Source organism: Alosa pseudoharengus, unplaced genomic scaffold, assembly GCF_046254945.1.
Source record: "Alosa pseudoharengus isolate Yale_2024_CS ecotype anadromous, Long Island Sound unplaced genomic scaffold, YU_APseudo_1.1 YU_APseudo_1.1_scf_21, whole genome shotgun sequence".
Taxonomy (NCBI): domain Eukaryota; kingdom Metazoa; phylum Chordata; class Actinopteri; order Clupeiformes; family Clupeidae; genus Alosa; species Alosa pseudoharengus.
This window is the reverse complement of record NW_027468674.1, coordinates 32,638,623-32,661,894: the sequence shown is the minus strand read 5'-3', so window position 1 is coordinate 32,661,894 and position 23,272 is coordinate 32,638,623. Positions and strand designations below refer to the sequence as shown.

Below are 23,272 nucleotides of genomic sequence, written 5' to 3'. Positions count from 1 at the left end.
GCGGCCTTATTTTTAACACCACATCTGCTATAGTTTACAGAGACTACTCGGCCAACACGGTCAGATGCAAGTCCAATGCATTTGTAGTCTGTTTCTCATCTGTTGTGATGTTTCTGGTGCCTGGCTGAGGAGTGTGTGAGAATAGACTGGCCGGGAGAAGAGAGCCTGTCTCCCACGCAGATCCGCTCTCATCTGTCTGCTCCAGCGCTTAGACGCACAGAGAGGGAGAGGGAGAGGAAGAGAGAGAGAGAGAGAGGGAGAGAGAGAGAGAGAGGGAGAGGGAGAGGGGATGTTCTGGACAGACAAGACGTCTCGCCCGGGGCTCCAGTCAAACACACCAACAGAACAAAGACAGCTCAGCTACCTCTCTCTTAAACTCACACTCACACACATGCACAAACACACACACACGCACACACACACGCACAAACACACACACACACACACATGCACACACATACTCTCTCTCTCCCCCAGTCTCTTTCTCCCTCTCTTTCTTTCTCTCTCACTTTCTTTTTTCTTTCAGCCTCTCTCTCATTCCATTTCTTCCTCTCCATCTTTTGCTCCCACTCGGCATATTATGCCTCTCTGTGTTTGGAGCCGTGTTAGTGTGTAAACAACAGCAGGTCTCTCTGCGCTGGCTCTCATGAATATTTACAAAGGGGTTCGCTGGGTTTAAGCGTTTGCTAGTATTCTCGGCAGAGATGATAATACCTCACCCCATGCCTGGCGGCCCCACCCCCACCCGTCTGCGGGCGCGGCATGGAGCTGAGGCGAGGAAGGAGGGATGGAGAAATCCAGCATGCCCCGGGGTGGAGAGGAGAGGAGAGAGGGAGAGGGAGAGGACTGGTTAACGAAGAGATGCTGGTTTGCCTGGGGAGGCCTTCATTTGGCTAATAGAGGCTGGCCTGCTGTGTTGATGAAACACTGGGTCTTGTAGTTGCGCTGTAATTTCTCTCTACTTGTTATTTCATCTCTCTCTCTCTCCCTCCCTCTATTTCTCTCTTTCACTCTTCCTCATTCTTCCCCCTATCTGTGAGTGGGCTGTTGCATTGGAATTCTGGCCGCCACTCATTCAGAGTTCAATCAATAGATCTGTGTTGCGCAGTGTGATGGCAATTGCACAGCGATGCACAGCATTCACAAAGCGAGCCACTCAGTGTGTCCCCCTTTGTGTAATTCTGCATCTCTCTCTGTTTCTGTCTCTCTCTTCTCTTTCTTCTACGGTGTTCATTTTAGGACATCCTCAGACTCAGGTGTCAGACTCAGAAAAACCTCTGTCATCTTCAGACAAAACTGCCTCAGCGTAAGAAAAACCTCTTTCATCCTCAGATGAAACTGCTTTAAACCAAACGGCCTCAGAAAAACATCTCTAAGGAGTCAGGTCTCAGAAAAAATGCTGTCAGAAAAAGTGGAGTCAGGTCTCAGAAAAAAACGCTATCAGAAAAAGTGGAGTCAGGTCTCAGAAAAAACGCTGTCAGAAAAAGTGGTCAAGTCAGGTAGAAATTATAAGTAAAGGTAGAAAGTGATCCAATGGTATACACATTGTAGGAAATCGATGTATGTAACTTAGTTAACCTCACTTCGCTAGTGATAGCAATAAAATTTATGGATTAGTAACATTAGCAGCTGCTGTAAGACAAATAACGGAGTATGCTACGTACTACATACAGCAAAATAATTTGTTTTTCTTAGGACTACGGTACGTTCAATGAGCTAGGGAAAAGTGGGTTAAACATTTTTCCACCACAAAAGTCCAGAACGACACCTGGACCATTATTTCTTACTTTTGCTAACCGTTTCCCGTTCCCATCCGAACCGTTTCCCGTTCCCAACGGTTTTGCTAACCGTTTCCCGTTCCCATCCTTCGTCTTCTTCTTTTCCCGCAATAACTTTTCATTTGAGTCTTTTTCGTCTGACTCTGTTTTTTCTGACTCTGTTTTTTCTGAGACCTGACTCCACTTTTTCTGACAGCGTTTTTTCTGAGACCTGATTTTCTGAGACCTGACTCCACTTTTTCTGACAGCGTTTTTTCTGAGATCTGACTCCACTTTTTCTGACAGCATTTTTTCTGTGACCTGACTCCACTTTTTCTGATAACATTTTTTCTGAGACCTGACTCCACTTTTTCTGATAGCGTTTTTTCTGAGACCTGACTCCTTAGAGATGTTTTGAGGCTGTTTGGTTTGAAGCAGTTTTATCTGAGGGTGACAGAGGTTTTTCTTACCCTGAGGCAGTTTTGTCTGAAGATGACAGAGGTTTTTCTGAAGCTGAGGCAGTTTTGTCTGAAGATGACAGATGTTTTTCTGAGTCTGACACCTGAGTCTGGTTTTTCTGACGCTGAGGCAGTTTTGTCTGAAGATGACAGAGGTTTTTCTGACGCTGAGGCAGTTTTGTCTGAAGATGACAGAGGTTTTTCTGATGCTGAGGCAGTTTTGTCTGAAGATGACAGATGTTTTTCTGAGTCTGACACCTGAGTCTGTGGATGTCCTAAAATGAACACCGTACTCCTCCTCTGTCGTTCTCTTTAGCCCTCTCTGTTTCTTTATCTTGCTCCGTGTGTCTCCCTGTTACCGCTGTCTCTCATTTTCTCTCCAGCTGTGCGTTTATTGATTCGTCAACGTGACACTCCTCTGAGGAACTCTCGCTCTCCTTTAAGAATCTCATCCAGCCCTGGCGGCTGCTGAGCCACTTGCTTGCAAAAAGCGAGCTGAAATCCCGACGAACTCCAGAAGCCCGCTCGCCAGCTCGCTGGCATTAGACATGGGATTAGAATGGGCGATGCCAGGTTGGCGGATGGGTAGATATTATCAGGCAAACATCCTGCTTGTTCTGGCCCGGGGCCACTCACTGATGCTTGACCCGTGTGTGCCAACGTGGCAGGGGTGAGGGCTTATGTTTTTGGAGGGGGCGAGGAGTTCCTGGAAGCTCTCATATACGAACCAAACCACATTCCCCAACGCCTTGACCATTTTTTTCTTGTGCCTCGCTATTACAAACACGATCATGCTTGAGGCCTTACTGTAGTCTTACCTTATCCTGCTAAGCAAGTGAACACAGTGTGTGTGCATGTATGCATTTTCTCTTTATGTAGACCTATTTATTATCATGTTCCATTGCTATTTTAGCTCCTGAGGTCTCTTGGTACTGTGGGGGCTCCTTGTAAACAGCATAATTACACCCTGCCTTGCCACCTCCTCTCTAAGCATCCTGCTTATTTGTTTCACTCCGTAGGCTATGTGTCTAACTGTGCACTCGCTAATGTGACTTGGTTTAGCCTGAGAGCACAGAGGATGATGGTAGCGAAAGCTGTTTACCCAAAAGGCCCTCCCCTATTGACTCAGTGCTGGAGGGACACACTTGGGCAGATATGGGCATAGCTTGCTGCAGTATGCTTTCTTTAGGACCGCAGAGGTCCACCTTGGGCAGGACTTCTGACAAAGAGTGGTGCAGTATAGCTCCTGCACTCAGCATATCCGTAAGTGTGGGATCAGCAGTATGAAAGTCATAGGTTCAATTCCTAGAGAACTAAAGAACAAAGAACAATGTACTTTACTATATGGAAACTCCTAGTACACGCCAGCCCAAATTACTAACTAGCAATTCCCTTCATAGACTTTCTCTAGAAATGTTGCCAGGTGAATTTAGTATTTGTCGAAGACCCTATTTGAATAACCAGCCTGGTGTTTATTTCACAAACACAGTGTTTGACCAGGGTTGTAGATCTGTCCCCTTTGGCCATGTGGCAATGACATGGCTGCTGTTTGTGATTTTCGGAGAGTCCCTGTCACTTCCTGGAGTCTGTTGGCTCTGTTTGTTTGCCATCCCTCTCCCTGGCAATCTGTGTCACCTGCCTGGCCCCTCACTCACACTCACAGGTTATCTCTAAACGGATTTGTGCCAGCACTGAGAGATGGACCTCTGATTCCCTAATCTTATTGACCAGGCCCTTGAGCAAGGCACTGTAATATCTCCCAGACAGCCAGGTCTGTGTTTACGTGTGGTTTTGTGTTGATGGATATTTGTGTGTGTGTGTGTGTGTGCGTGTGTGTGTGTGTGTGTGTGTGTGTGTGTGTGTGTGTGTGTATGTGTGTGTGTGTGTGTGTGTGTGTGTGGGTGGGTGGGTGTGTGGGTGTGTGTGTGTGCGTGTGTGTGTGTATGTGTGAGTGGGTGGGTGTTTGTGTGTGTGTGTGCAGGTGAGGGGACTGCAGGTTTATGTGGGTGCCTGCGTCTTTCCCATCTGCTATCTTGTTTCGTCAGGGCTCACCAGCAAACTCGTCACCCCCCCCCCCCCCACGCACACGCACACGCACACACACACACACACACACACACACACACACAGGAGATAGCGCCGAGGACAGTTTTTCTGAAATATGGGCATAAGACTGCGTCTCTTCTCCCCTGCGGAGCGCGGTAAATCATAGTCACCGTCACTCTGGCTCGTCTGGGCAGCCGAGCGCCTCCTGCATTCAGCCCCAGTGAGTCAGCGTGTGGCCCGGCTCCAGCGCCTCTGTGGCCCAGGTGCAGGCTCACAGTGCCAGCCATTCTTCCAGCAGGCCTCCGTGGCCAGCATTAGTGTGCAGGGTGAATGGTCCCTCGGCTCCCCGCGCATCTCACATGAAAGGAAATGAGAGGAAGTCGGCCGGACGGATGGACGGGCCTCTTTTAATCGCTAAAAAGTGGCCCGCTGCGTCGTTGTCGAACTGTTTTACAATGCTGACCGAGAATTCACAAATCTCCCCATTCATCTGATGTGATGGAGTTTGTCCGAGCCACATGGGATTCAAGAGGAGTTCATCTGGGTGCACAAAAAAATACTGAAGGGGTGGACTGCAGTCATATTTGGAACGCTGTTTGCCTTATCACTGTTCTGTAAATGCAAAGCAAATGAGTTAACTCTGATATCCCCCTCCTGCACGCATATGAAGGAACTGAAAGAGTGAAGGGCATGGTGATTGTAATAAACCCTGTTAGATGCGAACTCTGAAGTCTATTTTGGGGTTTGAAATGTGCAGGCCTGTCTTCTCACCAGGAGAAATATATCACTCTAAACACTTTCATTTGTCTCTCGCTCGCAGTCAGGCTGCATATTGTTGCTATGAAGTCGTCTGTTGGAAATGTGTTGAATTTCCATGATTGCATGTCTCTCTGGCGTGAAAATAGCTTTGCCTATTTTGTGCTCACATTTTTATGCCTGTGTCAGACTGTTATGTATAATCATACTTGGCTCACATGGCAAAACGTTTTAACCCCTGAGAGAGGCCTTTCCATTTTCTTAATAATGTTACTCTGACAGGAAACAGATGCCTTACTCCACCAATAGCAACAACAATAAGACAAGGCACGATGTTGAGCCAGTGACCCAGAAGAATGGGATAATATTTGTGGGCTTTATCTGACTGAAAATGTCCAGTCTGAATGGGTTGGGTGGATAATGATTGTTTTCACACCACATTTTTCCATGAAAACAAAGGCCGGCCCACGTTGGAACTGCTGTGTGTGTGTGTATGTGTGTGTGTGTGTGTGTGTGTGTGTGTGTGTGTGCGTGTGCGTGTGCGTGTGCGTGTGTGTGTGTGCACTATGAAATACTTTTCAGTGTAAATGTATACTTTGTGGATTCGGTCCTCCCACCTGCTTTTGGGCTTATCGCTGATGGCCCAGTCAAGCAGATACGCTGTCCCCTGTAATTGTGCCGCGCCATAGTGCCGATTAAAGACGGCTCTCTCAGCATTGTGACTGTCTCTCCCTCCTCTCGCCGCTCCAGCCTCTAAGTATATAGGCCTCCACTAACATCTCTCTGGCAAGGAAGTGACATCTGATTAACTGTGGTATTTCGGGAAGTCTCTGGAGATGGCTGGTATTTTTAATGTGTGTGCGAGCGCTCATTGGCCCTGATGGGGAACAGTGGTAATGACACGAACGCCCCACTGACACCAGAGATGCGCTGCTTCCTGTGAAAGGACTCCACGCCACTATATTCCCTACATCACCACCGCCAATGGGAAGAGCTGTAGGAGACGTGGCAAATTAGTGGCAGAGAGAACGGGAGAGAGTGAGAGAAAGGAAGAGAGAGAGGAAGGAAGAGAGAGAGAGAGAGAGAGAGAGAGAGAGAGAGAGAGAGAGAAAGGAAGAGAGAGGGAGGTAACTGAGACATTTTGGCATATCTCTGAATCTTGTTTGGGAAGAGGTGACCTACATACTTTGTGGAGCTGCCAAGCACACTGCTCATGTATCCAGGTCTTTGCTAGTGCTTACTTTTATCAAAACTTTCAGCATGCTATCTAATACATGTTGCATTAGTTAACATTGTTGCTTCCACATAGGCCTACATTTGTTTCAAAAGATACCAACTTTGTGGTTTGGGTTAGGAGACCTTCAGAACTCCTAAGGAACATCAAACATGAAAAAAGTAGTTCTACTTTAGCACCCTTTGCTTTGTAAACATCCTTGAATGAGTCAGTAAGGCTGGAGGCTAGACTAGAAGCAGGACCTCCACACTGGATGGGCTGGGTGGATGATGGCTGTTTTCACAACGCCTTCATGTGAGGTCAGCCTCTCTTCTCCTGTCTGTTCAGACTGGACGTGCTGCTGAGGATGTGCAGCTGCCTCGGTCATCCAGCTATCATCAAGTTGGTTCCACAGGAGCCCTTAGTCCATCATCAGACCTCTCCAATTTGCCAATCAGGGACAGGAATTGAGATCAGCCCCCACCATCTCTCCTTGGTTTTTACCATCGGTGTCAGCCTCTCTCTCTCTCTGTCTCTCTCTCTGTTACCAAACCCAGCTTGTGTTCCACATTCCATATTTATCTGCTCAGTCCCACTCTTGTCTCCCAGTGGGGCGCTCCACAGAGCGGAGGAGGGCTAGGTGACCCGTATAATTGGATCTGGGCTTGTTCAGCCCACAGAAAGGGACGTAACCAGATTTTCATGCTCCAGAGTTCACATTCAACACTCGCTACCTTTCATCTCCCACTCCAAAGGTGAGCTCTGGCACCAGCTCCACACATGACATGGCCACCACCAGCAGCCCTCGGCCACAGGAAGTCTGTCTCAGCTGCTGAAATATTTTCCTTTGTTCGTTCTCATCCAAATGAATGTAGCATTTCTGTAGGTTTGCACTACTGTTTCACAGTCTCTTATTCTGTTTTTTTCAGTTGGGGTTGCGATTGGCAGCTGGTTTAGCAGTTCTAGTGTGCTGTTTTGTGTTGAGATAGTGCTATGATAGCTGGATCACTTCCTTATTTGATGTGATGATGTCCTCCCATACATGCCAAACATATTAAATGAAACTGTTGTTGATATAGTGGTGTTGTAATCTTTTATTGAGTACTTATTTCAAGGGCAGGGAAAACCATTTTGTCAAATGCAAAGTGGGCTGCTTTGATATGGCCTGGTTTTCCTCATCCCAGGCTATTTTATATGAAGTAGGGCTACCATGATATCATGAGCATCATTAGTGACAAGTGGTGAACAATCTGTTCATCAGATCGACAGAAATACTGTAGAAATGGCTTTTAGCCAGGACACCTTCCAATGTCTCCCTGAGCCCTTTCCTTCCCCGTCACAATCACTGGCGGCCAGACGAGCTTTTAAATCTCTTTTTATTTGCACAATTACGCAGCTGCCACTTAAATGTGCAGGCATGACTCGCTGGCTCGTCCAGCCTGGGCCTTCCTGCAGCTGTGGAGGGTCTGGCTGTGTGACGGCCCGGCTGACGGAGGCGCTGACTGGCTGACTCACTCGCTCAGCCATTATGTGTGTGTGTGTGTGTGTGTGTGTGTGTGTGTGTGTGTGTGTGTGTGTGTGTGTGTGTGTGTGCAGGGGGAGCCCAAGGAGCCCCTCGTCTAGTCTGATCTCAGCGCCGCCATGGCCGCCTGCGAAAGAGAGACTACACCGTCACCATAGCAACAGCTGGGAATGCACAAGCTCTGAGGTTCTCGCGCTGCTCAGTGTTCCCAGGTAGATGAATGGAGCCCCTGCCCCCATTTCTCTCTCTCTCCGCTGCGTTCTGAACACAGCCATGCCCATTCCTCCTCTTTCCTCTGTCTTTTTGACACGTTGGCTCTAGCAGCGTCATTTCATTAGATGTTCATGGTTCCCCTTTGCTGTTGCTACTGAACACATGGTGTTACATACCATAGAAGAGCAGTGGGTAATTTCTTGATGAAATGGCCATAATAGATGTGGGAGGCAGGGGCGGTGCTTAAGTGAAATCAGAATGCACCCTGTAGCTCTGTACATTTCAGTTCTTCTGCTAATGCCATCAAATAAATTATATAAACCAAATGCACTGATAATGAATTAAAAAGACTCTTTACTTATAATTCTAATCTAGGATTAAAATTATTCTACTTAGTCATTTTGGGATGAAGCAGATTAATTAAAAGGCAAAGGGATTTATATGTTCTATCATGTATCACTTTTACACATATCTGATGTCAACTAGCTTTAGCGTTTACACATTAAGGCGCATTAGTTAAAAAACAAAACGCATCTCTTAAAAGACAGGCTAATCCCTCTGGCACAGTTCAAGGTTGCTTTTCAGTTGAATTTTTTTTGTGAAAACATTGAAAATGTTTTGAACATGCTTTTAGAAATTCTCTACAAATCACTGTGTCAAAGACCACTTGGGATTATAAACCCAAACTGAATACAGCAGCCACTGTTGCTCGAGCAGCCACTGTGATGTCTCTGTGGGGACATCAGTTCCTATGGAGGTTGCCTGGCCTCTGGCCTGTAGCTGTGAGCGCTCCTGTGGTGTAGTCTTGCCCCCTGATCCCTACTCAACGCTGGGGCCACGACTGGAACTGACAGCTCAGACCCCGAGCCCCTTTGGGCCTGTTATCTACCTCTAGTCTCACAGTAATGGAGAATGTCCTCATAAATGAATGTCTAATGTACAATCTTTCTCCCTCTTCCTCCCTCTCTCTCTCTCTCTCGCTCTGTCTCATTTCCTCTAAAGGTGGAGAATCATTTCTCCGAGGCGTGGTGTGACAGACACATCCCTGACCTTGAAGCAGTGGAAGGAGGACAGGTAGAGGAGCACAAAGAAGGACAGAGGGAGAAAAAACGAGGGGGAAGGAGAGACAGTTTTCTTTCCCTCAGAGGAGCAGCGCACACGGAGGAAGGGAGGGAGAGCGTGGCCCCTCACCCCCGGGAGCGATGTGACAGTCGGCCCCAGCACCATCCCCAGCAGCTAGAATGGACCTGAGAACCAGCTTGCTCTGAAAGCACCTCTCACCAAGGTACTGTGCCTACGACCTGTCAACATTTGAACAGGGCTTTGGAATATGTCCCTTCTGTTAAATAGTTTATTCTTAATATCGTAAGGGATAGCGGCCGCCGAGGTGTCCCGATATACAGAATTAATGGACGAGGCGGAGGCAAAGACCTCCTTTATTATCCTGCTTATCCCTGGCTACCACTTATGTTTGTAGGCAATAGACATGTATTTAAAAGGTTCTCAAAAGGGTTCAGTTTAAAAAGAAGCCCACTTGTTCAGTTTGTTGCACTATAGTTACTTTGCTCACAGTGATAACGGTGGCTAGTTAGCTTGGTTACACTTGATTCCATTGTTGCAAAGCCTGCTTCCTAGTTCAACTGTCGTTTCCTGATGATGCAATTGATGTGCAATGGGGATTTCTATTCTGCTTCATAGTTGTCCCAATATACAGAATTAGTAGCCCACTTGTCAGTCAATCAGAAACTAGTATTTCTTGTCTCCGAGGGATAACCAAAACTATTATTCTGCTATGGGCTTTGTAACAACGAGAGAATGGAGGACTCTATCATTGAACTTTGGTTATAGCACAATGTTGCTTTTAGGGAAGACCACCCTGTGAAAGTAAGGCAAGGGAAACTAGAGGGGTTGTAGAGGGTTTGTTGTGTCATATGCCTCAGTTGTGAGGTTAACCAGTTCCTCATCCATCACACTTCCCTCTGGACCACAGAGCATTGCTCGGAGGAGTTTGGGCTGGACCAAGCGATTAAAGTGGAACTAGCACACTGATGTGAAAGATCAGCCACGCCTGAAAGATCTGACCACCTCTGGCCTAACTGGGTAGGCTAGCGTCCCTACAAGACACATTGCAGTAAAATTGCAGTCTTAATCAAATTGATTTATTATGATGATCCAAGGAAGTCACAGTGAGATTTTCACAGTAGCTGTTTCTACTACTGAAGCAGACTTGTCAGTGGTCCACGGCTAGGTGTGAAGCAGATGCAGCACATGGGTGACTGGTTCCCGTTGCTTCGGTTTGAACTCATTTGCAGCTGTGTATCCACACCCCAGCAGCACTGCTCCATTCTCACAGTAAGCATATTAGTGCCAGTGTGACATATTATGACATTTAGACAGCTTAACAGCCATAGCAGCTGTGGCTAGGATTGCGCAATATAGAGGTGACTGGAGCAGGGAGTGGGACATTGAGACTGGACACTGGTGGAAGTGACTACCTACATTTAACAACACCTTAAACATCACATTCAAGTCGAAGTCTAACATCCTTGAATCCAAGGACCCAACATGGCATAGTTTTAGACACAGGTCTGTATGCTTCATTTTTTATAATGAGAACAATCGGGCATTACAGAAGCTCACTATCAACAATTGTCAATTTGAATGTGTGAACACTTCTCAACATTTCTCAATTGTACTGTTTTAGAATGATGTTAAACTATGTGGTCTCTCCAGTTCCAGTGACATTTCACTGTCTATTCATGTCTATTTGCAAAAAAAACTTTGTAGGATTTTCTTTTTTTCCCCCCTGAAATTCACACAACTTTAAAGGATGTCAAGGACTTGTGGGAGCCCTGCAGAGAGGCCTGCATGCTCATGAGCTTGTGTCTTTCCTTCTCTTTCTCTGCGATGAGAAGCCACTGTGTGTCCTCTTAACCTGCTCAACCAGTTTAGTTGTTGAGTTCTGTTGTTTCCTTGTCACTTATCACTTAGTACAAAGTGTTTGTGTAGCGCACAAGTAACTAGTAACAAGTGAAATACATTACAAAGTTCTCACACCAAGGTCTTTGGCTTATGTGCAGATTGTGTGTGTGTGTGTGGGTGGGTGGAGCTGTGTGTGGTGTGTGTGTGTGTGTGTGTGAGTGTGTATGTGTGTCTGCATGTGTGTGCGTGTGTGCGCTCACACACTTGCACCGTATCACTTGAATACACAAACAGTAGTACTGGTGTGTTCTCATGACTTGTGTGAGGTTCCGTATGCAGTATTTGTAGAAGTTTGGCAGTGTGTGCCTCTACAGTATCTGTTGCGTAAGAGTGTGTGTGTGTCTTATCAAGAAGTTGTTTCAGGAGTGTGTGACAGCGCTGGACACATTTCCCCTTCAGAGTGGGACAGGAAGACTGGCAGTGGAGGAGAGGAAACTGTCTGCATCAAACAGCAGATGGAGGGACAGCATGTGCTTACGCTGCAGAAAATACACACGCACACACACACACACACTCTCTCTCACAAACACCCACACACACACACCCACACAAACACACACACACACTCTCTCTCTCTCTCTCTCTCTCTCTCTCTCTCATGAAGACACACACACACACACACTCACTCTCTCTTTATCTCTCTCTCAAACACACACACACACACACACACACACACACACACACACACACACACTCACTCTCTCTCTCACGAACACACACACACACCTTAGACAGCACACAATGAATGAGAGACACACTGAACTCCCGAGATGAACGTGCAACTTCACATGGTGTCGTCCTCTCGTTGCCCTTTCCCCCAAACTAAGTTTTCCATCTGAGTGTTCTCAATGTTTTCTTAATAGAAGCAGTCACTGGAGCTGAGCTTTCCTACCCCTCCCGGTGTTAACAGCTTTTCTTGGCAGCCAAACTGACCTTTGTTGGTGCCGAAAAAAAATAAACCTGCCTTTACTCCCCGGGCCAAGTCTGGCTTGTATGGCTGATGCATTAACCAATGGTGTGATCACAGTGGGTCAGCATCTACTGTATCACTTGCCCACAGGCTGCTTGTGAAGCTCTTAATGAAACTACGGTTTTATGCGTCTTTCATCTGGGCTGAGTTGGGGAGCTCTTGCTTGGCGGGTGTTATTGATTGGATATCAAATGCATGGGTGGCGGAGCGGGAGGGATATCAGGAAGTAGGTGTCTGATTGTTTCCCAGCGGGCCTGGTGCTCTCAACAGAGGCGTGTCTGAGCTCTTGCTCGTGCTGCTGTGACTTTGCCCTTGTTCGCCCTCCAACAGCATGCGATCCGTCTCCATTACTGACAGCAGCCACCGGGAGGGGCCAACGAGTGCAGGGGCAGGGGGGTGGTGGGGGGGGTTGCAACCGAGTGCTGCCATAGGACGGGATACCTGTCACTCAGGCATATCATGCACAACTGTGGTGCATCTGTGGTGATGACACGGGATGATCATTTCCAGACACACGGTCGACTGCACTTATCGTGTGCATTTATCTCTCCACCTTCCCTCCAAACACACACAGTCGTTCCCCCACCCCAGCTCTTTGCTCCGGCTGCATGTCTGGGCCTAGGGGAGAGAGCTGACAGCCAGCCAGCCCAGGCAGAGTGCAGGCCAGATCCCAGGCCTGCGGCTGCTGCTGCTGCTGCTGCTGTGTGGGGACTGGATGTGGATGTGGATGTGGATGTGGCACTTCCTCCGCTCGGCTCTAAAGAGGGACCGGGAGTCGGTGGAGTGGCTCTGCAGGACAATAGGCCGGGCGCCATAATGGGCTCTCCTCAGTGCACCCTGCCGAGCGAGCGCGAGGACAATACGCGCCACTGTGCGACCCCAGGGCCCGGCCTAATGAGCTATCTCTCCACACAAGAGCAAAAACAAGACGCAAGGTTGTGTCCAGTCTTCAACATTGCTCACTAGATGGTCCAAATAGTCAGTGCCCATGTAGAGAGCAGGGGCAGGAGCAATGGCATGTTATGTAGTCTCGTGAGCTGCTCTGTGCAGGCTGTTGTTGTGTAATGGTGTTGTGTCTGGTCTTCCTTTTCCTGTAACTGAATAGCCATGGTGGTTAAGTAATGATGACATACAGTAACTTCAGCACTTTCTCAATAATGTCTCAATCAGGCCAACAGTGATGATTATTTGCGGTCATCATCTGATGTCCATTGGGGAGAAGGGCTGTGAAGGTGTTGGATCATGCCTGCCTGCGCTCAGGTTCATGACCTCTGTGGAGTGTATCTGGCCTGCTCCTACAGAATGGCAGGAAAGCTCACATTGCAAATTACGAAGCCATATGTTATCTACAGTACTTCCATACACGCACACACTTGCACACACATACACAAGCGCACATGCATGCCTGCACACACCCATATGCGCATGCACGACTGAGTACTCAATGTAATTCTTTTAAGAAGTCCTTGAAGGTCTCTTTTCATGTATTATCTATGGAGTTAGCTACTTCTCTATCTCTCTCTCTCTCTCTCTCTCTGTGTGTGTGTGTGTGTGTGTGTGTGTGTGTGTGTGTGTGTGTGTGTGTGTGTGTGTGTGTGTGTGTGCGCACATGTTTGTGTGTCTTAAATGTACTCTCCTCATTTTGCCATCTGTGTTTACTATCCTCTGCATGCCACATACTGTATGAATGTCACTGCAGTAATCAGGATGGCGTGTAGTGAAGTTGACATTGCAGAGCTGAGTCTAGGCCTCGAAAGTCCATCTTTTCATTTGCCAGCAGCCAAGGGCGTAGGTTTGGTCTGAGCTTTGGTGGGGACACTACCCACTAACACCACCATAGATATATAAAATGATTAAAATGTGCTATTGTCCAACTACTATCCATGATTAAAATGTGCTACTGTCCAACTTGATCTAACTATACTGTGTAGCCTACATAATCTGATTTTAATATGTACAGATATGTAGGCTATATTTAACATTTAACATTTATTTTCTATTTGGTCTGTTATGAAATCATGCATTGACCCATTTAAGCACAGCTCAGTTTTAAGAAACTTAAATACATGCATGCTTATTTTGTGAAAAGAAAACATTAAGGCTACATTGACAAACTCTTAACCGTGAGCTGCCTGTATATTCTCTGATTCTAATAATTACAGATATCTAGGCGATGTAAGCACAGCTCAGTTTTAAGAAATGCTTAAAGCCGAAAGACCATGTTGAATTTTGCTACAATTTATTTCAAAAGCGGATTACTCTGGAACAGCTAACTATACACGGGAATGCATTACACCTTTGTGTTCGGTAAGGTCTGCTGTTTATTCTGATATAGGCCTATGGTTTGTCATGTGTTGCGTGAAGAGTGTGTAGGCCTACGATATTCCACCGAGACGAATGGATGTGGAGATGGCGCAGAGAATAATTATTAAATCTCTTGAAGTTATTTTTCTCGCGAACTGTTTATCACAGCAAATAGTGGCTAGCTAGCACCTTTTAAAAGCTGAGAAAAGGCTCTTTCATGTGACACATGATGAGTAGCCTACTTCTCGAGAAGTTCAACAGAGAAAAATGGGTGAATTTGGACTCACTTCATATGCCTTGTAGTGCGCCATGCTGCGCAGGAGACTGCGGCTCACTGGTAGTTATTATAGGTAACTTCAAATTAGCGCGATTTACCCTTATAGGCTGCACATTACAAGATCTGTACGAGATGATCCGCAGCACGAAGTGAGAAATGATTTAACTCTTTGTGTAGCGCATGTGAGCGCTTTTTCCCACATTTCCACCTAAATATTGGTGGGGACATTTCAGTCGTAATTTGACATTGGTGTGGACACGTCCTTCGGTCCCCACGCAAATCTACGCCCCTGCCAGCAGCAGCCATGGCTCTCACAGAGGTCACCACTTGGGCTCCATTTCTCCTCTCCTCCCCCTGCTTCTCCTCCTCCCTCTTACAACTCTCAAATTGAAACTGACATTTCAGAAACACACTCATGCACAACCAACCACAGCTATGCTCATCCACAAGCCCACACTTGCACACACATGCACACACACTTGCACACACATGCACGCACACACACATACACACACCCGCATGCACACACACACACGCACACACACACACACACACACACACACACACACACACACACACACACACACACACACACACACACACCACACACTCGCAGTGATGTTTCCATCTGTTGTCTTTGGTCAGCTGGTCTTGGAGAATCTCTCCCTGCTAGGACAGCATGTGTGCTTGTCGTCTGCCTCTCTGTCCTGGAATGAAGTGGCTTTTGTTCTGGAGCTGCTGTGCTTATCACTCCTCTCCCCACCACTGGCCCTTGCCTCCTCCTCCTCCTCCTCCTCCTCCTGCAGAATGAAAGGACTCAGCGTGATGGATTACATGTCCTTGTGCTCATTGCATCCTGAAGGAAAGAGGATTGTTCCAGAGCATTTATCTTGCTGCAATCAGATTAGATATCATTGTAAAGATTCAGGAGAAAAGACTCAGCCATGGAACATCCCTGTAGGAAAGCCATTGCAAAACAACATTTACTAAAACAAACATAAGTGTTCATCTTACGGAGCGAAAATGTCATTTCCTCTGTGAGTGTGCAGAGAGAGATGTTTGGAATATGTTGCATGGTGTCATGGGTTGATGAGTGAAAGCTGGGGATGAAGCCTGGCAGCCTCCCCTGATGCTTCTTCATGTCATCTCTCAGGAACATGTATGTGTGCTGTCTCCAGGAAGTGACACGTGAGCACTCACACACTGTGGGACACCCCACATCTGTCCTCTGCTCACCCAACCATCTCTACTATCAGCTCACTAAACCCCACCACACGCTTTGCTATTCCATCAGTTCAATTAAGTTTTATTAATTTATAGAAGAGTATTAACAAAGAGCGTTGCCTCCAGCTTCTTTACAGTCCCTGAAGCCTAGATACCTAGATAGATGAGTGAGAGAAAGAGAGTAACTTTGTGGAGGGAGTATCCCTTCCAGCAGGAACAAGCCTTATTCAGAAGGGGAGTGCCCATCTGCATGAGGTTAATCGAGGAGACAATGTTCTATCTCAACGTTCTCACCCAGATAACTCGGCCCACCGCTAAGCCTTGGGATTAGGGTCAGTTCCTATACCTTTGGTGTGGATGGTAAGCTGTAGGGAGGGAAATTCTGACCCAGGATCAGCTGATTTGAGCCGAGTGGGCTGAATATCCGATGCTGTCACTTCTCACACATCTGGTGGGATGTGCATGCCTCTCTCTGTGGACACGCAGGTTGAAAGCTGTAATTGCATCGGCTCTGAATAATTGAAACTACTGGAGAAGCGATTCCCTAGAGAGAGAGTGAGAGAAAGAAAGAGAGAGAGAGAGAGAGAGAGGAAGAGGAAGGGAGGGAGGGAGGGAGGAAGAGAGGGGGCAGGGGACATGATGAATGTTGTGGTGTGCTGGAATGCTGTCTCTGTAGGTGTAAGGGGGTGGAGAAGAATCTCAAAGTTTAGTCAAATATGGTATGTGGACATTTTTATATAAGTGTGTGTGTGTGTGGGCATGTCTATGTGTTGTTTGTGTGTGTGTGAGAGGGGGGGCCTTATTTATGTGTGTGTGTGTGTGTGTGTGTGTGTGTGTGTGTGTGTGTATGGGCATGTCTATGTGTTGTTTGTTTGTGTGTGAGAGGGGGTCCATGTTTATGTGTGTGTGTGTGTGTGTGTGTGTGTGTGTGTGTGTGTGTGTGTGTGTGTGTGCTGCTAGACTGCTGGAACATGGCACTGTGGCTATCGGTGAAGTGTGGTGGGGTGTTCAGAGGATGGGATGTTGTGTGGTGAAAGTGTGCTGTGTCTCTGTGGTTTAGCATAAAGCTGCGTGCAAGCATGCAAATCTGTGGATCAGGGCAGATTTGGAGCCAGAGACCCTCCTAAGAGATAACTGACTAAAACACATGCACACACACACACACACACACACACACACACACTCACATAGGCATATAAACAAACACACAAGGATATATTGGATATATTTACAGTATGCTTACAGTTCACGTTCATTTGATACTCTGTAGAAAGCACTTAGAATCACATAGTCTTTAAAGTCACACACACACACACACACACACACAAACACACACACACACACACGTTCACCGACAGACATACACATACACACGCTCAAGCCGAATGTGAGGATCAGCTCCAGCAGGCTGTCAGTGTGTGTAAGCTGCAGATTTTAGTAAATATTTACCCACTAATTACAGACTGTCTCCCTGCGTCACAAGAATGTGACAGTGGATTCCACATGTAGTAGACAGCAGCCAGGAGTGCTGCCTCCCATTTCCCACTGGCGCTCTTATGTATGGCGGCGGCTGCAAATGTGATCATGTTCTCTGCCGCTGCCGCTGTGTTTTGGGTTTTTTCTTCCTCCTGCGAGGGATTAACAGCTCAACTAATCTCTCATTTCTCCCCTTTTTGCCAAATCACTGAAAACTCTGGAGCTAGCTATTCTCACAGAACACAGCATATGGGTCAGAGCAATGGAGAGACAATTCGCTAATGAATTCTTAACCCAAAGGAAGGTTTAGGCTACGCTTCCGTTCACTCAACAGTAGCATAGGTTCACCACATTATAGCTTGCTTGGTTGCTAGCATATGACTGTGAATATGGCATATGCAACATCTCTTACTGTATATGTCAGATATCACTGCTATAGCAGATACACAATTCATGGCATTATGCTGAAGGTTGTGGGAGGCTGTCTAGCGTTGGTTATTTCGTCGTTATTTTGTCTGGCGCTTGATCCCTGTCTGACATTGCACACACTGTTCAGTTATTTTTGCCAGTAGCAACTCATTATGACCATGTTATTATGTGGTCTTCTCAAATGTCACAATGTCACTATTTTCTCAAACACTATCTGTTGCAAGTGCAAGCTCTTTGTATTACACAATAGGGGGCCATATTTCAGCTTTTCTGCCATCTGAAGTCTCATTCCCTTTTGTTTGCGCTACCTCTTATCCATGGTGTAGTTACGGTGGGGCCTCTGATAGACAAAAGGCTTTGTCACGTCTGGGGCATTTTTCCTTGTCTATCAGTGCCACTGCCAGTCCCCAGCATGCCTTTCATCCATGCCTGTGCTCACCCAGGGAGATGCTCCCCTTGCCAGCAGGTGATGGATGCTGTGTGTAAATCTGCTGGGTCTGGCCAGGCCGCCGTGGCCCAAGGTCGTCTCCATGGAGGCGACAGCGGCGGAGTTGTGCTCCGAGGGAGGAGCTGATTAATGGCCGGCGGACGTGGCTGAGGTGTCCAGTGTGCCCGCTCTGCACAGTTCAGCTGACCTCTGCCCCCACTGCAGTGCTAACAAAGTGCTAGAAACAGCAGGGAGAGGAGTGAACACTGGTCTGTGGACAGCTTTCCACTGCTCCTCCGCTGTAGTGGAAGATGTGAATTATGAGCGTTCTGTCTCAATCTGTCTCAATCTCTCAAGATCAATCTTTTTTCTGTGTATCTTATGCTTTGAAGCAAAGTGAAGGCATTTGGTTCCACATGCTGAGAGCAAAGGCAGATTGTAACGTTCATAATGGCTCTAAAAATAAATATTGGTCACCATGTCAACAGGGAGACTGTGGTGAATGCTGGGAGTAATGAAGCGTCTGTATTGACCTTCTGTCTCTGTTGGGAGGCTTACGCCAGCTCAAATGAAATTGCTTTCACAACAGCAACAAGAAATGAGAAACAAGATTTAATTTGGTCCGTCTAAAGCAGGTTCGTTCTCAGACCCCTTTGTTTTTTTCTTACAACACAGCACCTGTGGTCCTGGGAGACAGAGGAGAGAGAGAGAGGGGGGGGGGGGAAGAGAGAGTTTGAGAGAAAGAGAAAAAACAGCAATTTATGGACTGTCTCTCCAATGAAGTACAGCAAGGTTTGACATCTCGCACACCTGCAGGGGCTTGAGACGGCGTTTCCACTGTCTGCACTGGCTGGATCAGTGGAAGGGTCAGTGCTGATAAATACCCTCTGAGGACTCCTTCCGTCTGACTCGCTCCATAACGAGAGAGCACGGGCTGTCAGTCCACAGGTTGCCATGGAAATGCTCAGTGAGGCTCTACGTTGACGCTGGCAGACAGTCCTGTGCTTTGCGTGTGTGTGTGTGTGTGTGTGTGTGTGTGTAATGTATGTTTCCCTTCCCTTGCAATTTTCCTTTTCTCTTCTCAGGTAACCTTCAGTTGTGTAAAATCTTGTAGCCGTACTCCGAGCTCCAGCTGCAGTGTGATAAGGAAGGGGAGGGAGAGCTAGCCGCTGCTCTTGGGTGGTGCCGTGAGAGAGGGAGAGATTAATCTATGCTAATGGCATGCATGTCCATGTGTTTGTCCCTGAGAGATGTGGCAGCACGGATACATTAATTCGACGGTGGCCGATATGAAATCCCATCAGCCCCAGAGAGCTGAAGGGGTTAGGCCGGCCGGTTGCTGACGGGGCAGGAGCGCGTCCCTGCGTCCCTCTAATTTCATTTGGTGTGATCGGCACTGCGTCAAAAAAAAAAACCAAAAAAACATGAAGCCTGGCCCCCTTCCCCACAAATAGGTCAGCGCGCGGGGAGATGCGCTCAAGCCGGCGAGCAGATGGAGGTGCTCCGGCTCCACCCGTTTGAGGCGGCCATGGAGGGCCACCTGCACGCCTTTAAATAGAAGCTGCAGGTCAGAGCTATTCTGCCTCCCCCCCCCTTGGGCACTGTAACGAGACAGAGCACCGAGAATAAGAACAAGTCACCTAAAACCAGAGGAGAGGGAAGAGAACAAAGGACAGAGGAGGTGTGTGGGAGAGGGAGGACAGGAGCCAGGGAGAGAGAGAGAGAGAAGAGAGGGAGAGAGAAGAGAGGGAGAGAGAGAGATAGAGAGAGAGAGAAGAGAGGGAGAGAGAGATAAAGATAGAGAGGGAGAGAAGAGAGGGAGAGATAGAAAGAGACAGGGAGAGGAGAGAGGGAGAGAGAGAGAGAGAGGGTGAGAGAGAAAGAACTGGGTTGCGATATCCAGCTCCAGTTACTGGCTGGCTCTGTGTGGGTAGGCCTGCTTTAGCCTCCCTCTCAGAGTGCCGTGTGTTTTACAGCCTTCTCACAGGTATTTGAGTAAATAGCCCAGTAAACCTGTGGGCTTTGGGCTGCCCTGTCATCCTGCAGAAGCCAAAGAGCACGGAGGTCAAGCGGTGGCCACATGGAAAGAAAGACAAGAGTAAACATTAATCAAATTCTGCACCAAGTGAACTCTGCTTATCTGTTTTTGATGGGATGATCTATTCTCTGGTGGTCTAACTGCAGTGTGTGTGTGTGTGTGTGTGTGTGTGTGTGTGTGTGTGTGTGTGTGTGTGTGTGTGTGTGTGTGTGTGTGTGTGTGTGTGTGTGTGCCCGTCTCTCTGCAAGCACAACACAGTCACACACCACCACACTCCAGATAATGGCACACTGTGAAAGCCGTCCCACTTTCCCTCTGCAAATTTGTCATCTTTTAACTCACAACATGCTTGTTCTCGCTGAGGGAGTAGCTAATTAACGCGTGGCGCATGAAAAGGCAGATCGCAGAAGCAGGGAGGGTGTTAATAGCAGAGCTGGCCGCGAGAGAGAGAGAGAGCAGCCTGACAAGGGAAGGAGGTCCCCAACTCTGCACACTGAGACCGCAAGAGAGTGGTCCACCGTGCGCTGGCATCTCGCTAATGACTGAGGGTCTGCAATGGTTGTGTTTGCTGTGGTCACACATTTCTTGACAGATATTAGAGAGTTGCACGGATATAATCCAGTAATGTAGCATACATTAATGCTAATAACATGTTAGCAACCACACAATGCACGCCTCTGTGCATTAGATTGTGTAGTTCCATGTGTTAATTGAACTGTCATGTCTTCAGATGTTTAAGTATTCTCCTCAAAGGTGAATGTGAAAAGAAGTTCTGTCACTTTTGTAATCGCATGAATTGTTGGTAAATGTAAAACAGCAGGTAGAGGAACTGCCACTTGGTTGTGTAACATTACAGCCATGAGAGCGCTGAGGGCTAGTTTTAGCATTAGTCATTAAGAGATTGTGGTGCTTTCCGCTCTCGCCTGAAACAGTTTTCTCTGTCTCTTTTTTTTTTAGCTTTGTCTGAAGCGTAGTTGTGCCAAATAGTGGTGAATGTACAGTGGTTTGTGGGTTCAACTTGACAGAGAAGACTATTTGCAGACTGTACTGTAACTGTCATAGCTAAATGCTGACTCCTCCATACAACATGAGGTTGTACAGAATAGATGTGTTACAGCATGACATAGAACAGCTGTGATACGTGTTCACTAAGTTTTGGATATTTTACAAACCTATCAGTGTGTTCAGTATTGAAAGCTCCTCTCAAACTTTTGCAACCCGACATCAGTGTCTGCCAAGGATGAATGATGCATCTTGTTTTGCTAGCCTGCTCTCGTGAACTTCAGTAAACAGGTCTTTAACTGCTTGGGGTTGTAATCAGTGGCAATTGTGGTGGCAGTGCCTTATCATTATGGCAAGCTTTCTTCATGGCTGTCTCATCAACTAATTCTTACTTGTTTACACACATCATTCTTCTTGGTATTTCAGTTCCTTTTAGACTGCCTTCAGTTCAGCATGGATCTGTTGCACTGAATTCTCTGCTATATCTAATTGATCTCATTTGTAGTCCATTGATAATCCAGTCGAACTAATAGGCTAATAGGCACCAATCATTAAATTGGTCATAGTGGCTACTGAATCACAGCCTTATGTTAGTCAGTGACAACTGATCTGAGAACAGCAGTGCAGACAGAGGAGAGTGTTTGCTTAGTGTCTTTCCACAGCCGCTGGTGGTCAGATGTGTCCTGTGCTCAACTCCCCTCGTTCCTTTTAGGACACGGCGACCTGGAGGCTCGGGTGGCTCTCTCTCCGACTGCGCCGGAGCAGCCCGGGACGCGCCAGGCGAGAGTGGCACCGCCACAGACAATGTGCCACCCGAGGCGACGCACAAATGTCTTTTCAGAGGACGGAAATGGACGGACTCTGCAGGCACATCCTGTGACCTATTTTGCAGAGATGACATGCACACGGAGAGGGGTGGGAAAGGGAGGGACGGCGTGTCCAGAGGAGGGCTAGACGACGAATGGAGGGGGCGTGGAGCCTGGATGTTTGCTTAAGGACCATAGGTCTGTGCATGTGTGATGGGGAATATGAGAAGTGACACAGTCTGTTAGTGTACCAATCTGGGGGCGGATTCCCCTGTTGTGACAGAGAGATGACACATGAGGACTTCCTGATGAGGCGCTGACAACTCTGATTCCCTGGAGAGAGGACATAAGGTGATTTGGGTATGAATTGGGAACCACCACCTGGAATGACTCGCTTGGAAAAACACAAACAAGAAAGATGGCGTGATAAAAAACTACTGATACTGAGAGGCAGGAAGAAGTGTGGTGGACTGTGAGACCGTGGGATTGAGGAGTGTGTGTAGGATAGTGTGAGGATGTGGTCTGTAGTGCGGACGATGCCCTGAGCGGAAGAGCAGACCGCACCAGACCACAAAGCCTAGAGGAGCTCATCCCTTAGGGCTGCTGTAGGGAGAACACGGAATTCTGGGAGTTGTAGTGCCTCGGGGCTGAGCCTTGGGTGCCCCCCCCACACACACACACATCCCCCCAATTCTAGAAATGCTCGCGAATGTGCCTGTAAGCGACCCTTAGGGGCCTTTCTCTCAACACGAGTCCTGTGATTGCATGCGTCCGGGCTCTAAACATGTCGGCATGTCCATCTGTGTCCGCCCATGTGTTTGTCCTCCCACGGCCAGCGGCCGTCATGTCCCTGCGTCACGCACGGCCGGCCCTGATGTCGCCCGCAACACTTAAGTGTACTCGCTCAGACATGTGACAGCAGAGCCGTGACTGGGACTGCGTGAGCAGGAAGGGCTGAGGCTGGGAGGGTGGGGGAGGGGACTCTTCTCCCCTCCTCATTCGCATTCTCCCAGCATCCTCTCTGGTCGGTTGAGTTGAAGGGATAGGGTGCTGGGATGTATCTGGTGGCAATCCATTAATGAGTGCGTGTGTGTGTGTGTGTGTGTGTGTGTGTGTGTGTGTGTGTGTGTGTGTGTGTCTGTGTGTATGTGTGGGGGTGGGGGTGTGTATCAGATAGGGATCTATTAATGACTGCAAGAGAGGCTGCTGGGATGAAAGGGAGATGCTTGCATTGTGCATTCCCGTGGGAAAATAATTAACACATCTTTCATGATTTCTATCTGTCAAGCATGAAAAGGAGGAATTGCACATCATCTGGGAGTGCCAGATGCAAAAACCATAGCCAGATGTAACACCCATAGCCTACACTGAA

At 47.6% G+C, this 23,272-nt stretch overlaps 1 protein-coding gene across 3 annotated transcripts in view; it reads left to right on the top strand.

Annotated features, from left to right (window-relative positions):
• Positions 1 to 23,272, top strand: part of ptprea (protein tyrosine phosphatase receptor type Ea) — a 61,472-nt gene that overhangs the window by 20,645 nt on the left and 17,555 nt on the right. For 2 of the 3 annotated variants that reach the window (XM_076298671.1, XM_076298669.1), the window contains exon 2: positions 8,968 to 9,250. The gene's annotated coding sequence lies outside the window, so the exon portion shown is untranslated. Of the gene's footprint in view, positions 1 to 8,967; positions 9,251 to 10,298; positions 10,318 to 23,272 lie in introns of those variants that run through there. The other variant, XM_076298670.1, reaches the window with a different exon arrangement.